This window comes from Tamandua tetradactyla, chromosome 5 (assembly GCF_023851605.1).
Source record: "Tamandua tetradactyla isolate mTamTet1 chromosome 5, mTamTet1.pri, whole genome shotgun sequence".
Taxonomy (NCBI): Eukaryota; Metazoa; Chordata; class Mammalia; order Pilosa; family Myrmecophagidae; genus Tamandua; species Tamandua tetradactyla.
In genome coordinates this window covers 106,658,204-106,676,016 of record NC_135331.1, presented here as the reverse complement: position 1 = coordinate 106,676,016, position 17,813 = coordinate 106,658,204, and the positions used below count along the sequence as shown (strand labels likewise).

The following is a 17,813-nucleotide window of genomic DNA, read 5'->3' as shown; positions in this document are numbered from 1 at the left end:
AAAAATATTAAAAATAAATGGGCTTAAAGAGAGATTTTCCCCTTTCCATCTTCCCTGCTCTTCCCCACTCTGCTCCCTCCAGTGGGACACATATAAGCAACTATCACTGCCATCAAAGTTCCAGTTAGGAACCGTAATCCCTCAAAAACGGAGAAGAAATGCACTTTAGTGATGCGACTATGCACTGGCCACCTCCACCCAGGTGAGAATCGGGCAGAGGGTAAAGATGCTGCAGAACTGAGTTGAAAGCAAAGAGAAAAAGAACCACCCACACTTGTAGAGGGAGCAGCGGAATCAGCTAGGCGCCGTAGGAAGTCAAGGAGCAGCTGCTTTAGGTATTCACTGTCTTGTAGCACCTGCTGCTTGTAAAAGTAGAAAAGAGTGCAGAGGGTGCGGGAGGGAAAGATCACAGAAGCGATTGCGCGAAAATAAGTACTGGCAAAGCAGAGGGGGTGCTATGGGCAGGTAAGATTGGGCGATGGCAACAGGGTAGGGGGAGTGGGCTGTTCTGATGAGAGTAGACGTAGGTAGCGGGTAGAGGGGTTTGGCGTCGCACCTGTGAGTGTGCTGGTCTTGGCGGAGGATGCCGCAGCAGGTGATTTGCAGTGGGCTCGAGTCGTACTGCCACAGGCTGGGCTTGTACTTGAACCCTCACCGGTCATTTTCCTCACCCTGCCCGCAGTGGCCTCCTAGGAATCAACCGCTTCTAGCCAGAGGGCGACCTGGTGCGCCTGGCAGCCACAGCCTGGCAAAGATCGAGTGCAAACTGACCTGCAGCCTCTTCCCCTTGGGCCAGCTCCCCAAACGGCTCTACTGGGGCTGACTCACACCTGGGAGTTAGAGCAGGGTGTGCTGTAACTCTCACACCCTCTCTCCTCTCCTGGGATAAATGTTTTGCTCCAGGCCAAGGGGATCCTGCGGAGCCATCATGCTGCGTTGGAAATGAAGTGAACCATAGTGCTATAATTATACTTTTTCCCATCTAGCAGGAAGAACACCCAGGGTAAGAAATGGCACAGGAAAAAATAAGATATGTACTAGATAATCTCAGGTAGGCTGCTCTCTCCAGTGAGATAGTGGTCAGGGTTCAAGTGAGAAATCCCAATACTAAATTAAATGTCTGCTTCTGTTGCTTGCTTCTGGCATTTAAAGAGGCAGCACTTCTTTTTTCACCCTAAACAAAGAAAATAAAAAGGTCACACCCCTAAATTGCTTCTTTCCTGTGGTGAGTGGTTAGTGGTGGACAATTTAGGGGGAATAAAAGAGGAAATGACTTTAGGTAAAACAATAAAAAATACATTTAAAAAAAAATAGTGGTTAATCAGTGATGGAAGGTGAACAAGTCTTTAGCTATGTCTGGCGCTCCCTTTTTACTGCCAGGTGGAATTCCACATATTTGTTAGCAGCCTGGCATGGTTGTCTGTACCTGTTTATGTCTGTGTGTAATAAGTTATGATTATAATTGGAATTCCTTAAATTGTACATGACTACAATAGGGATTCCAACAATTGTGTATATTTGTGTTTTCATACAAAAATATTTGGAGTTCCCTAAATGAGAATAGTTGTGTATAACTAAACAAACTAGAATAGTGCTTGGCAAACTTTCTGAAAAGTACCATATTGCAAATATTTCAGGCTTTACTGTCCACATCCTCCACATCTGTCTCTGCCACATTTTCTTCTTTGTTCTTTTTTTCTTTTTCCTTAATCCTTTAAAAACGTGAAAATCATTTGTACCTTGCAGACCAAACAAAAACATGCCAGGTGTTAGATGTGGACCCAGGGGCAGCCCTAAAACTAGAGTGTTGTATATGATCAGAGGTAGTTATTTTCCTTTCCACAAAACCAAAAACTTAAATACATCTACCATAACAACTCAATGGCTAATTATGTGTATTTCAGCAAAGAACAATAGAGCACACTTATTTTAAGGTTTAAACTGCGTTATTTATTCCTTTAGTCTAATTTTAAAGCAGTTTTATTGCAATTTATTTGTACTCCATACAATCCATCCCATGTGTACAACCAATGGCTCGCAGTATAATCACAGTGTGCACTCATCATCATCATCAATTTTAGAACATTTTCATTATTCCATAAAGAAAAACCCTACCCCTTAACTCCCCTATTGTAGAGAATGAGGAGATGATGCTTAATTTTAGTAGAATTTTTAATTAGGCCTATTGTAAATGTTTGGATAGAAGTGATGGTAGTACATTATTGTGAGTACAGTTAAGAGCACTGAATTATCTGTGTGATTGTTGTTGAAAAGTAAAGTCGAGGCTCGGGTCTACCACTAGAAGGAAAGCTAGAGGATAAAACATGGGACTGTATAACACAGTGAACCCTGCTGTGGACAATGACTGGTTAGTACTACAAATATAAGAATGTTCTTTCATGAACTAGTGTAATTTTTTTGTTCTTTAACTCATATCTGAATTGCTAGGATTGAGATGTTGCAGGTAATAAAGTGTGCAGCCTCCAGGTGACTAAAGTTTTAGAGGAAATGTAGTTTCCAATAGAGTCACTGCACAGTTAGTGTGCTAGACCTTGTGCAACCTCTCAAACTTCCAAGAAGATGTAACTTCAAAAAATGGAAGGTAATTATTTCTGACAATCTGTTTGCATTTGCTTTCATGCATGTGTTTGTAATGAGTGTTCTTGAGGAGTCTGGAGTACAGATTCCAGTTTAGATAGATGTAATAAGAATGTACAGGAAGACAATTTTTAATAGTTTATTTATTGGATTTATGATTATTGTTTATTTATTGGATTTATGAGGTGAGTATATAAAACTATCTTCCCTATGTGATTTGAGCACAGGTATTTTCCCCTTCCTACAGTGAATGAATATAGAACGCACTTAGAAATGTAAGGAAATTTGAGATTCCTCAAGAAAGCTGGTATTCCAGTAATTATTTTGTCATTTGTTTCCATAATCAGCAGTTTGACAGATGTTGCAAATTTCCAGGTTTGATGTTCAGTGAAACTTGACAAATGAGTGTCAGATTTTACCCTAGATAATTATTAGCTCTTTCTGCACTTACAGAAGGTAGAGTGTTGCAGGATATGCATGGATGTGCAATAAAGCTTTTGCATTCCTGGAAGTCTGTAGTGTAATGGACAATTTACAGAACAGTTGGATGATATTGTCAGAAATTCGACTCTGAAATATCTTATCTATTCAAATATGTTGTCTAGATCTTCTCAGACTATTACAACCTTTGGAAAGCAGCCAAAAAACCATTAGCCTTTCTCAAAGGTCCTGCCCCCCACCCCCAACACAGGCACACACATCCTCACAGCATATCACATGCCTTTTAGGGGACCTCCACAGGCCCATCTTGGATCACAAGGTGATTCTAGGTATGGAACCCCTCTCCAAAACAAATGGAATGACTTTTATTTAGTTAAGAGATTTTACATGAGACTTTTTAACGCCTTGATGGATGTTAGTGGGAAAATATATTTCCTATTCATCTTATATTCCTCTTTTACTCTCTCAAACTCAGGTTGCTTCATAACCTGATAATTGATTCACTGTGGACCAAATAGAGTATTTCGCTGAATGCTGCATATATTGGTCAAGGAATAATTGAGGAAACAGGTGAAACAAGAAATAGTGATTAGATATTGTGAACAGTATCAGATAGGTGAAATAAGGAATTGTGATTAGCTACTGTGATCAGGACTAGATATTAATTAGAAAATAATCTGAAATTAAACCCTAATTCACAGAGCTGTAGATGGGAGGCTAAGTATATCAGATTCTGATTATATACATTCTTCTGAATATATTTAAGATATGAAACAGACCCAAGCACAAAACTTTCTAGAATATCTGGTACTCTCGATTATTTTGACAATGATTAGGCACCGGTGGTTGTTTCATATTGACAACTAGGTTGAATGTGAAGCTTCTGGGATAAGGCTGATTTAAAGAAGTAATGGTTTAGAATTACTCCAAATAGCAAATGTAGCACACACATATATGCTAAAAAATAATAAGAAAAATGGGTCAAATTCTGAATGTCTTACTAACAACAGTTAAGTAATGTGACAAAATACAACTGAACATCCAAGAAATGGTCTTTGTATTTTAAAGATGTATGAATTTAAAGATTAAGACCACATTTGTTCTCTATCATCCCCCAAAATTATGTCATAAAGTGAAGGGTAGATACTTGTTTAATATGTCTTCTATTGTCTCCAAAAAAATTACTCCAGTCAATAATATTGCACCTGCAATTCTACCCTCCAAATATAACTTTTGAAGTAATCTGATATGGGCAAATTGAATCTTTAACTAAAATGACTGTACACCCGTAGGAACCAATCTTTCCCAATTAAAATGAAATAGGCACTATTAGTTAGGAAACAACCTAGACTAAAAGTAAGTTTTCTGTATTCAAATAGGCAAAATAATTGCAGGTATTATTTTCCACTTTTAAAAAGGAAGTTAGCCATCATTGTTCTAGTTTGCTAGCTGCTGAATGCAACACACCAGGGAAGGATTGGCTTTTAATAAAAGGGGATTAATTTGGCTAGTTCTTCAGAGGAAAGGCAGCTAACTTTCAACTGAGGCTCTTTCTTGCATGGGAAGGCACAGGGTGATCTCTGCTGACCTTCTCTCCAGGCTTCTGGGTTCCGACAACTTTGCCTGGGTGATTCCTTTCTGCATCTTCAAAGGCCTGGGCTGAGCTGCAAGTGCTGAGGTATGCCAAGCTGCTTGGGCTGTGCTACGTTGTGCTCTCTCATTTAAGCACCAGCCAATTAAGTCAAATGTCATTCATTGCAGCAGGCACACCTCCTAGCCAACTACAGATGTAAAGCAGTAACAGATGAGGTTCACATACCATTGGCTCATAGCCACAGCAACAGAACTAGGTGCCTTCACCTGGCCAAATTGACAACTGAATCTAACTACCACAGCCATCAACACATTACTCTCTTTACTAAAGCTAAACAAATGACAGTTCCATAGATTCCACTCATTCAAATAGCAGATGAAATAATTCAGTATGTGCATGCTAGCATGCATGGAGAGGGAGAAACAGAAAAGCTTAGTCTTTGTTTATGGGAATAATGCATGAACAACTCCATATTTATTGGTAATGAAGTAAAAACATTAAACAAATTTGGTTCTACTGAAAATAGCGTTTCAGTGGGATTCCATTCTTAAATCCCAGTTTTTGGGTTTTAGCAGCTCTTTAAATGGTATTAATCATAACAAAGACAGGATTTTAAACCTTGGGAAATGGATCATTTATATTATATAGAATTTAAATAGCAATGTTCTGATTCAACAAAACAATATGTCCATTTCTTGGAGTTCTTTGTAATAAAACTGAAGCTCCATATTGTATGCTCTCGGCAAATGGAAGGAGTGAGGAATAGTAGAATTGTGGAGAGACTACTCATTAATCTATCTTATATGCTTTTTAATGTTATTTTTGAATATTGTATACGTAAACTCAATTCTGTAAGTTGACCTCTTTAGAAAGTAATTTAAACATCATATTAAGTGAATATGAAAGGATCACAAGAAATATCTTTAAACTATGCAAGCTGCTTTCTGTTAAGAAAAACAAAATAAAAACACAAATAAAAGAAAACATAGGGTGAAGTAATTTCACCACCAAACTGCAAACTTGTATACCAGGTGTGCACCATAAATTCTCCATTTTAGCTGCTGATGAAAGGTCTGAAAGAACAGAAGAATTTTGCAAAAAAGAGATGGAACTTGTGGAAATTGCTTTGATCAAGTATTACGTCTTCAGAGATGACTAAAATGTTGTTTCTGATCATGCGGAGGTGATAATCTAGAAAAATGGAGACAAGTTAAAGAAATGAGGTGCATTATATGCAAAAATTTAGTGGAGTTACAAAAGAAGTATTGTTAGGGTATGAAGATCAGACAAATGTTCACAGAGAATGCTCATATTTGAGACCTGCAGCTATAAAACTTTTCTCCGGTTGTAAAATAGCTTAAAGCTAAGATCAGTGTCTGTGCCTTGGGAAGATTTTGATATGCAGTTAGGAGTGATCATGCTATTCTTGTTTTATTTTGAATGATTTTGTTTTATTTTTGAAACAAAAATTAGAGTTGACATTGGAAATTCAATCCATTCAAAACGTCATTTATTGACCACAGAGAAAATAGGTGGAACTCAACTTCCTTCTATGTCAACTCTATATAATGATAGCAGATGCAAAAAATTATTTTTAAAAATTAAATTAGAGTGAGACTAAAAATTAGAATTTAGTTAAGGTTGGCGCATTGGGGGTAGAGAGGTGATTGTGGAGTATATTTGACTTACTCCCCTGAAAGATTTTCTGTCTTTAGAGAAAATATTCTCACTATAGTCAAGATATTTTCCAGACCCCAAGAAAAATGAATTCATTAAAATCATGGTGATATTTGGGCTGCCATTTTTAATCCATCCGTTTATTTTTCAATGGGAAATCCAATTAAACTTCCCCTAAAAGGAAAGCTGTTATCTACCATCCTTCTATTCATCATTATCTATTTCCTGGATTGAGGTATAGAAAATTAAGTCTGTATATGATTTTTTTAATCCAATGTTTTTAACAAAGAGAATATGTATGGGAATTTTCACTTTTATAATCATAACTGAAACACAGTAAATACTGTGTAACTTTTAGTTTGTTTTATTATCTTATCCCATTTACTTTGATTCCATGTCATTCTTTCTCTCTTAAACTACACAGGAGCAAATATTTATTTTGTATTTAAAGATAATCTAGTTTTGCTGTGTCAGCATACTCCATATTGAAATCAGAGAATTCAAGTTTCTTGCACATTTAAGGGCTGTAAATCAAACTTAATCACTTATTTTAGGTAAGGATAAGAGACAAAATTGTCTGAGTTTTTAAAGCTTTGCCATGTAAACATAAATGTAGTCATTTCCGATTCACATTGAAGGTCACAAAACCACATGTAGAGACAATAATATAGCACATTGAAGGATCTTGATTTAAGGAAGGATGAATGGCTTGATTTTATTGAGTACCTACTGTGTCCTAAACAAACTACCTGAAGAATCTCACTGAACCTCCATGACACTTTAACAAGATAGTTTTATAGAGATGATTATATAGATATTGAAAGTTGAAATTATTGGATGTTGTCTGCTTGTACATGGATATACATCTAATATGTAATTAGCACAACAAACAATTTTAAAAATCTGTCTTTTCCACTACACCTTTCTGCCTCAGGAAACTGAGAGTCATAGCATATAATACAGAATATATTCTAGTAACAAGATTTGATCCAAGTCTGAAAACCGTATTGTAAGGAGATTAGTTATTAGGCATCAAAATAAATGACTTTTTCAGCTAGGTTAAGATTTCTTTTACTACAGTAGATATTTTATGCTTTCAGAATAAGTTTTGAAATACTGTTTTTTTTAGTTAATAGTTTCCACTGTTTCAAAAAGACTAAGAAAGAAGAAATGTGTACAAATCTCTTATACCTTGTTTTATAACTGAAAACTGATTATTTGACTCAGTGCATATCTCAAGTGCAAAAATCAGAGTTAAGCAGCTTTAGGGCATGTACTAAGTAAAATAAATAATTCATTTGCCTTAAAAAATAAACAATGTGAAGAAAAACACAGTTATGCTACAAAGAGTAAATATGAAGGCAACAGTTTTAACTTCAGTATAAGATTTTAACTACATTTAATATTACTTAGATATATATTATAAATACATACATTAAATGCCAAATTCTGTGTATTGATATGATGACAAAATAATAGTCCAGGAAACCCTGTTGTAAGGCAGCAGATATATTACAGTAGTAAACTAAATACACTATCTGTAATCATCAGTAACTGCATGAGGAGGAACATGTATCTTTTAATATAGTAAATCTGTGTTAGAATGAAATTTAGAGTTGTAATTGTTTCATTCTAGTCTATTGCTTCCTCTCTGTGGTCATACTATCAGTCAATAAAAACTGATATGATCACAGACAAAAGCATAGTGGACTAAGGGATAGAGAAACAATAGCTTTCTGCATAATGTAATGCATATATGACCAAAGATATATTTATATCTCAGATGTTAAGCAAACTGAAACTGCAAAGTAGAAATTATGTTTTAAATATTTTTCTCACTCTTTCAGACTCCGTTTAAAACAATCAATAAGTATGATAAATATACCATTTGAACATTTTTTTCCATTTTTGTCTGGAGCCCTTTATTTGCATATCTCTGTAGGAATGCACAATATAAATATAACCTATATCAGACATGTTTATTGGAAAAGTTGAGCGATAATATCTATGCCAATACCACACTGTCTTGATGACGATAGATTTATAGTAAGCTTTGAAAATAGACAGTGAAAGTCATTCAACTTTATTATTATTTCACTATTCTAGATCTTTGGCATTTTCACATAAATTTTAGTATGACATTAACACTTTCTTCAAAAACGACTTCTGAAGTTTTGATAGGAGTTGTAATGAACCTATCAAACATTAGTTTGGAGACAGAACTGATCTTTAACATTTTTCATTTACTCAAATCCATGGATACAACATATTTCTGCATTTATTTAAGTCTCAATAATATTTTGAAGAGGTCTTGCACATCTTTAACACCCAATTCCTAGGTATTTGATTTTTTAAGTTTTTGTACAAAATAGTTTATTAATTAAAATTTATAATTGCTCATGGTTGTATATAGTATATACAGGCTGAAAAATTGCTAAATGTACATATTAACTTATCTAATTTTTTATAGATGCAGCTTTGTTTTTTAATATACACTATAATGGCATATAAGAATAAAATCAGTTTTACTTCTTTTTCCAGTCTTTTAAAAAATTTTCTTGCCTTATTACACTGGCTAGAATTTCAAGTAAAATGTGGAATATAAACAGTCACAGTAGACATTCATGCCTTGTTTTTAATCTTAGGAAAAACATTCAGCATTTCACTGTTAGGTTTGATTTTTGCTTTAGGCTTTTCACAGGCATTCTCTATCACCTGTGAAAATACTAAAGTATAAATAATAATAAATAGAAACATTTATTTCTACTCATAGTATACTCAGAGATTTTTTCCATCATGAGTACACCTTGAATTTTGTCAAATGACTTTATAAGTTATTGTTCCATTGTTTTCATCTCATTTGAGTAACGTGCTTTTAGTCATTTTTATCTTAATGTGACACATTATGTGTTTTATTTTTATAAATAAATATACTCCACATGGTTGAGAATAAATTTGATAATATTTTGTTGATGTGTTTACAGTTTTCACAATACTAGAATATATTTTCTTTAATTTTGATGATAAAGAAAAAATTTTATAAGGTACATGCTGTTCTTGCAAAAACATCCTTGTCTTCTCTTTCCTGAAAGAATGTTGATAATATTGGAATTACCTGTTCCTTATGTATTTGATAAAATGCAGTGCATAGTCATTTGGGCCTAGAGAATTTGGTGGAAATATTTAACAGAGTCAATTTTTAAAGGTTCTATCAGGCTGTTCTCTGTTCCTTTTAGAATGAGTTTTCTTAACTGGTGTTTCTGAAGGAATTTGTTGCTTTCCTCTAGGTTGAGAAATTTATCTACACAAAGTGGTTTATTGTATTCTCTTTATTACCTTTTAAATGTCTGTATGATTTAAGTGATACATCATTTCATTTGTGATATTAGTCATTTGAAGTTTCTTTCTCTCTCTTTTAAATTAATGTTTCTTGGGTTTTTGCATTAATGCATTAAAGTCTCAAATTTTGACTTTGTATATTCTCTGTATTTCTTGACTAGTTCTATTTAATTGATTGAAGTAGAACGCTGTTGAAATAGATTTTGAATTTTATTTACAGCTGTTTTATAGATTGTTTACAGTTTATTACCTTATTGTTGATACAGGTTCTTTTCTCAGAGAGCAATTGAAATGTCTAATCTTTTAAGCACTGCTTCAGCTCTGTTAAATATATTTTGATATATTGTGTTTTCATTTTTCTCTGATTAAAAATAATTGAGAATTTCCTTTGTGAAATCTTATTTGACCCAAAGAATATTTAGGTATGTGTTGCTTAAATTTGACAAATTCAGATTTAATCATATATCTTCTGTTATGTTTATATTTTAATACTGTGATGGTCAAAGAATACATTCTAAATAACAGTAATATTTGAAATTTACTGAGAAAGTACTTTATGATGCAGTATATGGTTTATCCTGGTGACTGTTCCCAATGCACTTAAAAATACTGTGTATTTTGATATTTCTTGTTGAAGTATTTTATAAAGATCAATTAGATTTAATTGGTGGATAGCTCTCCTCAAATTATCTATAGTCATATTGATTTTTTGTCTATTGTTCTATCAACTACTGAGAAGAAGTGTTAAAATCACCAACTATGATTATTGATGTAAAAAAAATGATCTCTATTTCAATATTTTTTCATTCATTTATTTAAGTGCATACACATTTAGGATTATGATGCATTCTTGAGGAATTGTCCTTTTATCATTAGTAATTACCCCTGGTCTTACAGAAGACATTCATCAAATTTCATTAGATTGTTAGAAATTTGAATAAAAACTTTAAAATTCTATTCAAAACTGCTTCTATTTCTCTTTGATAAGGAAAATGTCCATTTATAAAGAAAGATAAATTTGTAGATACCCAGGATGATAAAAGTTTGTATATGACAATATTATACTGACTTACAGTTTTTATCTCATACAGAGATAACATTTTTTGTAAACTTTTATGAGTTGCTTATTCCTTATGATGAATAAGTGAGTTAGAAAATGGTGCAAAAAGATTTATGTACCTTCTGATAATGGAAGCCATAAAATATTTCCCCAAAATCTCAATTTCATCACCAATTCATTTGGGTTGTATTTTGACAATATGATATCTCAGCAAGAATGCAAATTTAATTGGTAATTTGAAAAAGCTGAGTAGATGATATGGAAAATTTTGCCAAGCTTTAAACCACTAAAAATTTGGTGTCATTATTGTTAATCGGCATTTCTGAGATAAAGAATTGAATGGATCATTGAAAAGCTCAATATTCAAGAGAAGTTCAATCTTTTTTATAATTGGAATTCCAGAGCTATATTGAAGTTCACTGAAAAACATCAGCAAAATATGTTAGGGTCTAAAACTCAGATCACGTCAATGAAAATGAGTAAAGTAAATGAAGAGATATTGTGAGTGATCAAGTTTGGAAACTGTTTGGATGTGGGCTGCAAAGAAGAAGTAATTAAAATGATCCCAATTTAAAACTAGCTCACTCAAAAAAATAATTAAATGAGAAAAGTTTCTGTTTTTAGGGAGAAGATTGAATTCGATTTTGGACATGCAGTCATTTGTCAGGAAATCTATGTCAGAATATCCAACTGAGTGTGTATCAGTGTTGAAATGAATTACCAGTTCTAGATTTTGATTTTAGGAGAATTCTGTCTGTGAGCTTAATCACAGAATTTTCTTTTATATTTTGGAGTGGATGTATATGAAAGTATAAGATAATTGGAAAATTCTATGAAATATTGGGAAGAATGATCATACAGATGAGTGTAGTCAGAATTCAGGAGACTGAAAAGGTAAATCAAAGATATATTGATTCAGGACACTCTTTTTTAAAATGTAATTTTATTGAGATATATTCATACCCCATATAATCTACCCAAAGTATACAATCAGTATCATCATATTCACAGTATCATTATATTGTTGTTCATTCATCACCATGATCATTTTTAGAAAATTTGAATTACTACAGAAAAAGAAATAAAAAAAGAAACCCCAAACATCCCATACTTCTTGCCCTACCCTCTTGTTGACCACTAATATTGGACTCTATCTAATTTTAAGACTTACAATAGAGGTAGCTTAACTAAGACAGAGTAGTATTGTCAGGATGCTATTTTAATTGAGATTTTTGTAGTTGTTTTTGTTGTTTGTTTTGTTCTTCAGTTTTCAGGTCTTAGTAACTAAGATCATTTTTGTTTTTGATTATTATCAGGGTGCCTTATATTTCTGTACAACCTTAAAAATTAAGTTGTTTTGTGAAATGGGTTGTTTGGGTGGAATCCCAATTCTTATAGACTCACCAGAGGTGAGTTTTCACTAAAGCCTCCTTACTTGTTGAGTCCTTATTCTACAGCAGGCAAAACTGAATTATTCTTTTAAAAAGATATTTTAATAAAGGAATATTGGTAACTTACATTGTGATGGAAGGTTATTATATGTTATGTATATGTCCGCAGAGTGGACAGTGAATGGAGACTACAAGGTGATAAATTAAGTGAGGTGAGACAGATGGGTGTATATATTAAAGAATCATAAAAAAAGTAGCCTGAATAATAACCCTAGCTATGCTTTATTAAATAGCTTTTCTGAGCTAGATACTATGCTGCCTTTTGGTTTGTCTTATTTAACTTAATTTTGCCAACAGCCAAAGTAAAATATACAAAGATCTCAATTTTTTGTGCCTAAAATAAATTTGTCAAGGCTCTTACTCTTCCTTTTTTGATTATTCATACTTGTTTACTTTCTTGTGTCTTTGATGTTGAACTTATTCATAGCTTCCACATCTGAAGGAAAGCAATCAACCTGTTGTCCATACTTTTGGACTCCATTTCCTAACCATCTGACTTGAACTTTACCCTCTCCCCAGATGGATTTGGTCAACAGTCTACTGAAACTGATCCAGAAATGGCTTTGCATATGATTAACTTTTCCAGTCTTCCTTCTGAAATTCTTTTCAAAGTTTAATACCACTGATCACATTTTCCTTGAATTACTCTTCTTAAATGCCAAATTATTCTAGATTCTCTCCTTCTAATCATTGGTCTAATTTTACTTTCCTTTTCTTCCCCCATCCATGATAGTAATCTTGTCTGTAATATTCTCATTTTATTGACAATCTATGTTTTGAACTTTGATCAGCTTCTCATAATTAACATATTTAATTTATAGTGGGACCTGTTATGCCTTTTTCAGTTACTTTGAGAATTATTTTCTATGCCAGCTATTTCCCTCTAGTCTCACACCTCCCATTGCCTACAACTCTAATTCAGTAGGAATTAGCCATCACTTTAAAGAATACAAGCTAGCCAGGGAGGGTTTCTGTTGCTTTCCATCTCACCCCAACTACCCTGTCACCAACTATACAAGTAAAATAAGATGCATAGTATTCATTACAGTTCATGCTGGAAATATACTACGTGCACTTGAACATGACTACTTTTTAAAAATTATCAACACAATGACCAAAGTGAATAGTAAAAATGGAATTTGTGTCTACACAATGACCAAAGTGAATAGTAAAACTGGAATTTGTGTTCTATACAGAAAATCTATTTCAGAGCACACAAGATAGTAAAGAAAAAAGTTATGTATCAATGTGTAACCACTTTCTTTGTCTCTTTTTCACAGAAAGTTCTTGAATTTAAATGCAAAATTCTGCTGGTGATTACTTAGCATGAAGAGACTAGATTGCGGAGAGCAGTAAAGTATTTTGAAATATGTGTTCACTCCTGGCCTCTATATATTCCTATATATTAAACATCCAAATGATAAATTAGAGTCAATATTTATGATAGTTCATTTACTATCATGAGATGTGAAGGGCAAGGTTGTGAATTTATGCCTGTTAGATTCCAGAGTTCTTTATCTTATTTAAGGGTGTCAAACAGGGATCTTAAACATTATTTTAATGATAGGTGAGAAAACAGACAGAGAGGGAGACTGCTTAGTCAAGGTCACTCAACTATTTAGTAGCTGTTCCAGGAATATTAGTTTTCTACTGCTATGTAACATATTACCACAGACTTAGTGACTTAAGACAACATCTTATTATCTCATAGTTTCCATAGGTCAGGAATCTGGGTACAGCAGAGCTGGGTACTCTGCTCAGAATATCCCACGACTGAAATCAAAGTATTGGCTTGGGCTGCAATCTCATCTAAGGCTCAGGGCTTATTACAAGCTCAGTGATTGATGGCATGCTCCTCTCCCTTGTATATATAGGGTTGAGATCAGTTTTCCTTCTGGCTATCAACCAGGGGCCATTGTCAGTTCCTAGAGGTCATTTTCCATTCCTTACCACATGGCTATCTCTATGGCATGGTAGTTTGTTTCTTCTTCAAGGCTAGCTAAAGACCATGTGCTGCTGCTTCAAATCTTTCTTTCTTCTGCCATTTCTGACCTCTAGACCTCTAGAAAGGGCTCAACTGATTTGTTGGGGGTTGGAGATGATACATGGTGTGCCTACCAAGAACTGAAAACCTGGGGGAGGAGGTGAGGGTATCTTATAATTCTGCTTACCATGCTGAGTCTGGAACATGGGGTTCTTTTTCCTCCCCTGTCTAAGTGTTTTCATCTTTGTATTTCAAGAATGAAACATTAACTTGATTCATAACCTGTGAACTATCCTGTTTTTTTTTTTAAGACATATGAGAAGCCATGATTTTAGAGATAAACAGAGATTCATTTGGAGGCAATTTCTTTTGAAGTTGTGCAATAAAATATCAATTCAAATTATTGCTCCAGATGTTATATTTTGCTTTTGCATGGGCAGGCACCGGAAATCAAACCCAGATCTATGGAATGGCAGGAGAGAAATCTGCCTGCTGAGCCACTGTGGCCTGCCCTCCAGACGTTTTTGAGATTGTATTCTTCAGAACATGATTATGGTTCCCAGAGTTGTCATAAAATTTTATATGCACACACATGATCTGGGACTAGTAAATCTAAAAGGTCCCTCTGAGATGGCCACAGCTGACGGTCACTGTTACTCCTGTCAAACATGAACTACCTGCTTCTTCAAATACTACTTTGATAAAACTGCAGTTCAGAACTCCACTGTCAACTGAAGAGATCAGAGAAGTAGACTTGAATAGCAGTTGTGGCAATAATAGATGAAGTCTCAAAATGACAGAAACGGTGAATTCTAGGTACTCCCAAGTATTTCCAGAGGTATTACAAATAAGCCATGAAATTCAGCTTTACATAGCCTTTGATCAAAATCAAAAACTTTTTCCCTGGAGGTCAGCAATCTTGCCTTGCAAGGTCATATGTGGAGTCTTAAACTCCATAAAAAAATCTGAACTCTGTCAAAAAGCTTTCAGGGAAAAGTTATTTTTTATTAGGAAGAGTTCCAGACCAGAGAATTCTGGATATATATTTCCAATTAACATTTTAATCAATTGTGTGATATTTGGGTAATCATCAAGATTATCTTTGCCAAAAATTATTTAACTGAAAGTGGAGAAGTATCTTTATTATTTCTCAATATCAACCTCCGCATTGAATTCTTCCCTCACAATAGAATTCCAAATGGGATTTTAGTATTCACAGATAATAGATCATGCATCAACCTCCAACAGTAAAGACATTGTTTCCTATTCCTCTTTCAGACCCTGAAACAGATTGTGTTCTTTACACACTGCTTCAACTCAACTTTGTTACAACTATTTGTAAATTTAGTGAAATCCTCTCCTTTTCACTCTCCACCCCATTCTTCTCATTCTCTTCATTAAATGCAATGCATGCCTAGTTCTTCATAGACTACTCAATTGATCTAATGCCAGATTTGAAATCCTATTTGGTGACTTGTTCTTCTAGGTTTCTAACATTTTCTTTGGCCAATTCTATGACTTCTCAGTTTTAAATGAAACCTAATTTTCTACCAGATATCACGTTCCCTAAACACTTTCTGGAGGAATCTCCACCTCCCAAAGAAGAGAAGCTTGTGCATGTGTGGTGGTAATGGTGATAGACTTCCAAACCCAGTCCCAGGTTATACCACCACTCCATAGAACCATTTATTTGAAGTACATAATGGCTCTTTAGAAAATATAGAAAAGGGATCTAAATTTGATGTATCTCCAGATCCTAGAGAAAAAAGTCCTTAATGTTAACTTTTGGTATAGAAGGTAATGAAAATCAATGATAAATTCAAGATTAGTCACTGAAACTTTGGTACCTACCTCTAAAAAATAGTTTATTCCCTTAATCTTTAAATTTAGTGTTCCCTAAATTGAAGCCTTGATATCTCTTGACCTTTTGATATTAATCAAGCTAACCAGATTATGATTCAAAAAATGTACCAAGTATGGTTTCAATTGCATTTAATGCCTTTGGTTTAATTGCTGGGTTATGATCATTGAAAGTGGTTGTATGCGTGGAATATGAGGAACCGATATTACCAAGTTCTGTCCACATATTTCTATTGTTTGCAATTAAGAACTCTGATTAATATGTCTGATTTATTTGGTATATCAGTTGATATTGCATCTGTTATCATGTGACAAATACCTCAAATGACTATGGTTAAATAAGCAATCCTGGGCTGGTAAGATACTTCCTGGTACCAGGGATGCATGAGTTTTCTTTCTTATTTCTCTGCCTTTCTCTACACATTTCATAGTATTCTATATACACTTTCATAGCATTCTATCCCTTAGTTTCCTACTGGCCCAAGTGTGGCTTTCCAAAATCTAGTTTTCCTCCCTGTATTTCTTACCACAAGGGAGCAGAGGGGGAGAGTGTACTCCTTTCTCCAAGGCAACTTCTCATTAAACACTGTATTTCTCCTTTCTTACTCATCCTGAAGACCTGAGTTTAGTCATCTCTAAACTCCATCTGGTCACACCAATCTGCAAGGGTATCTGGAAAATACAGACTTTTTTCTAGATAAGGATATTTTCACCTAATATATTCTAATATTAAGGGAAAAAAGATACAATGCTGGGGATAAATTTTGGTCTCTACAACATATGAACTATTACAATAACTCTTGAACAAATTTCAAATTGCTAGTTCTTGCTGTCATATTCATGTATCACAGCATAAATAATCTTCCCTGAGCATTGATTAAGTCAGTACTCTAAGAAACATGTCCACCTACTCTGGAAATAAAAACAAAACAAAACACAGAAAACTAACCATATGGGGAAAATTTGGGGCCAAAGTAATCCATAGCCTCCTAAGTTGTTTGATATTTGACAATGACAAAAGAATATTTAAGCTGTTTACTATGGAAATGTTAACAATTTATCTTTCTTCTTTATAAATCATGTTTGATTTCATTTGTATTAGGAACAATAAAAAATTTACATGCAGGGATTTATAAATTATGTTGCACAGGTATTTCTTTTGAAAAATATGTTTATTGAATTTATTGCAAGATTATTCTAGACAAGGAGAAAATGAAATGTTTAATATGTGGAAAGAGAAACTATGGTACAAAGCTAGTGAAAAAAAACAAAAAAGTAAAATTAAAAAAATCTTCACGCACTTAGGAAAAGACTGTAGCCATGGTAATGAGTAGCATTCAGAATTACTTATACACTTGTTTAATCAATCAACAACTAACCTCAGTAAATATAGTTTGAAAGCCAACCAATCAATTGCAATCCTTCACTTCTGTCAGTCTGTCAAGAACAAGCTCACTTCAATAAACATGCTTTTCAGTGCCAACCAATGAGAACTAATTATTTCTCACCTGAGTTAGCACAGCTCTGAAGATGATGTCAACCAACTTATGCCTGGAAGTCCATGGATTTTTGAACTCCAAGCCTCTAAAGACTTATCTATATGAACAGCAGTCTATTTCGCTTGGAGAGACCTTGCCAGATGAGCATGTATTTCCCATTCTGTAGATGGTAATAAATTCAGCTTTTTCTTTTAATTTCAGATGTAAGGTGATGGTCACTTCACCCATTATACTGTGATAACTTTGTATTTTTCACATCCTAACTTAGTGATGGTGTGTCATTTTAAAAACATGCTTAATTTTATAGCAT

General features: G+C 34.0%; 1 long non-coding RNA gene across 2 annotated transcripts in view; it reads left to right on the top strand.

Moving 5' to 3' along the window:
* LOC143684756 (uncharacterized) overlaps positions 1–17,813 on the top strand; it is a 588,096-nt gene that overhangs the window by 433,644 nt on the left and 136,639 nt on the right. The window lies entirely within an intron of this gene.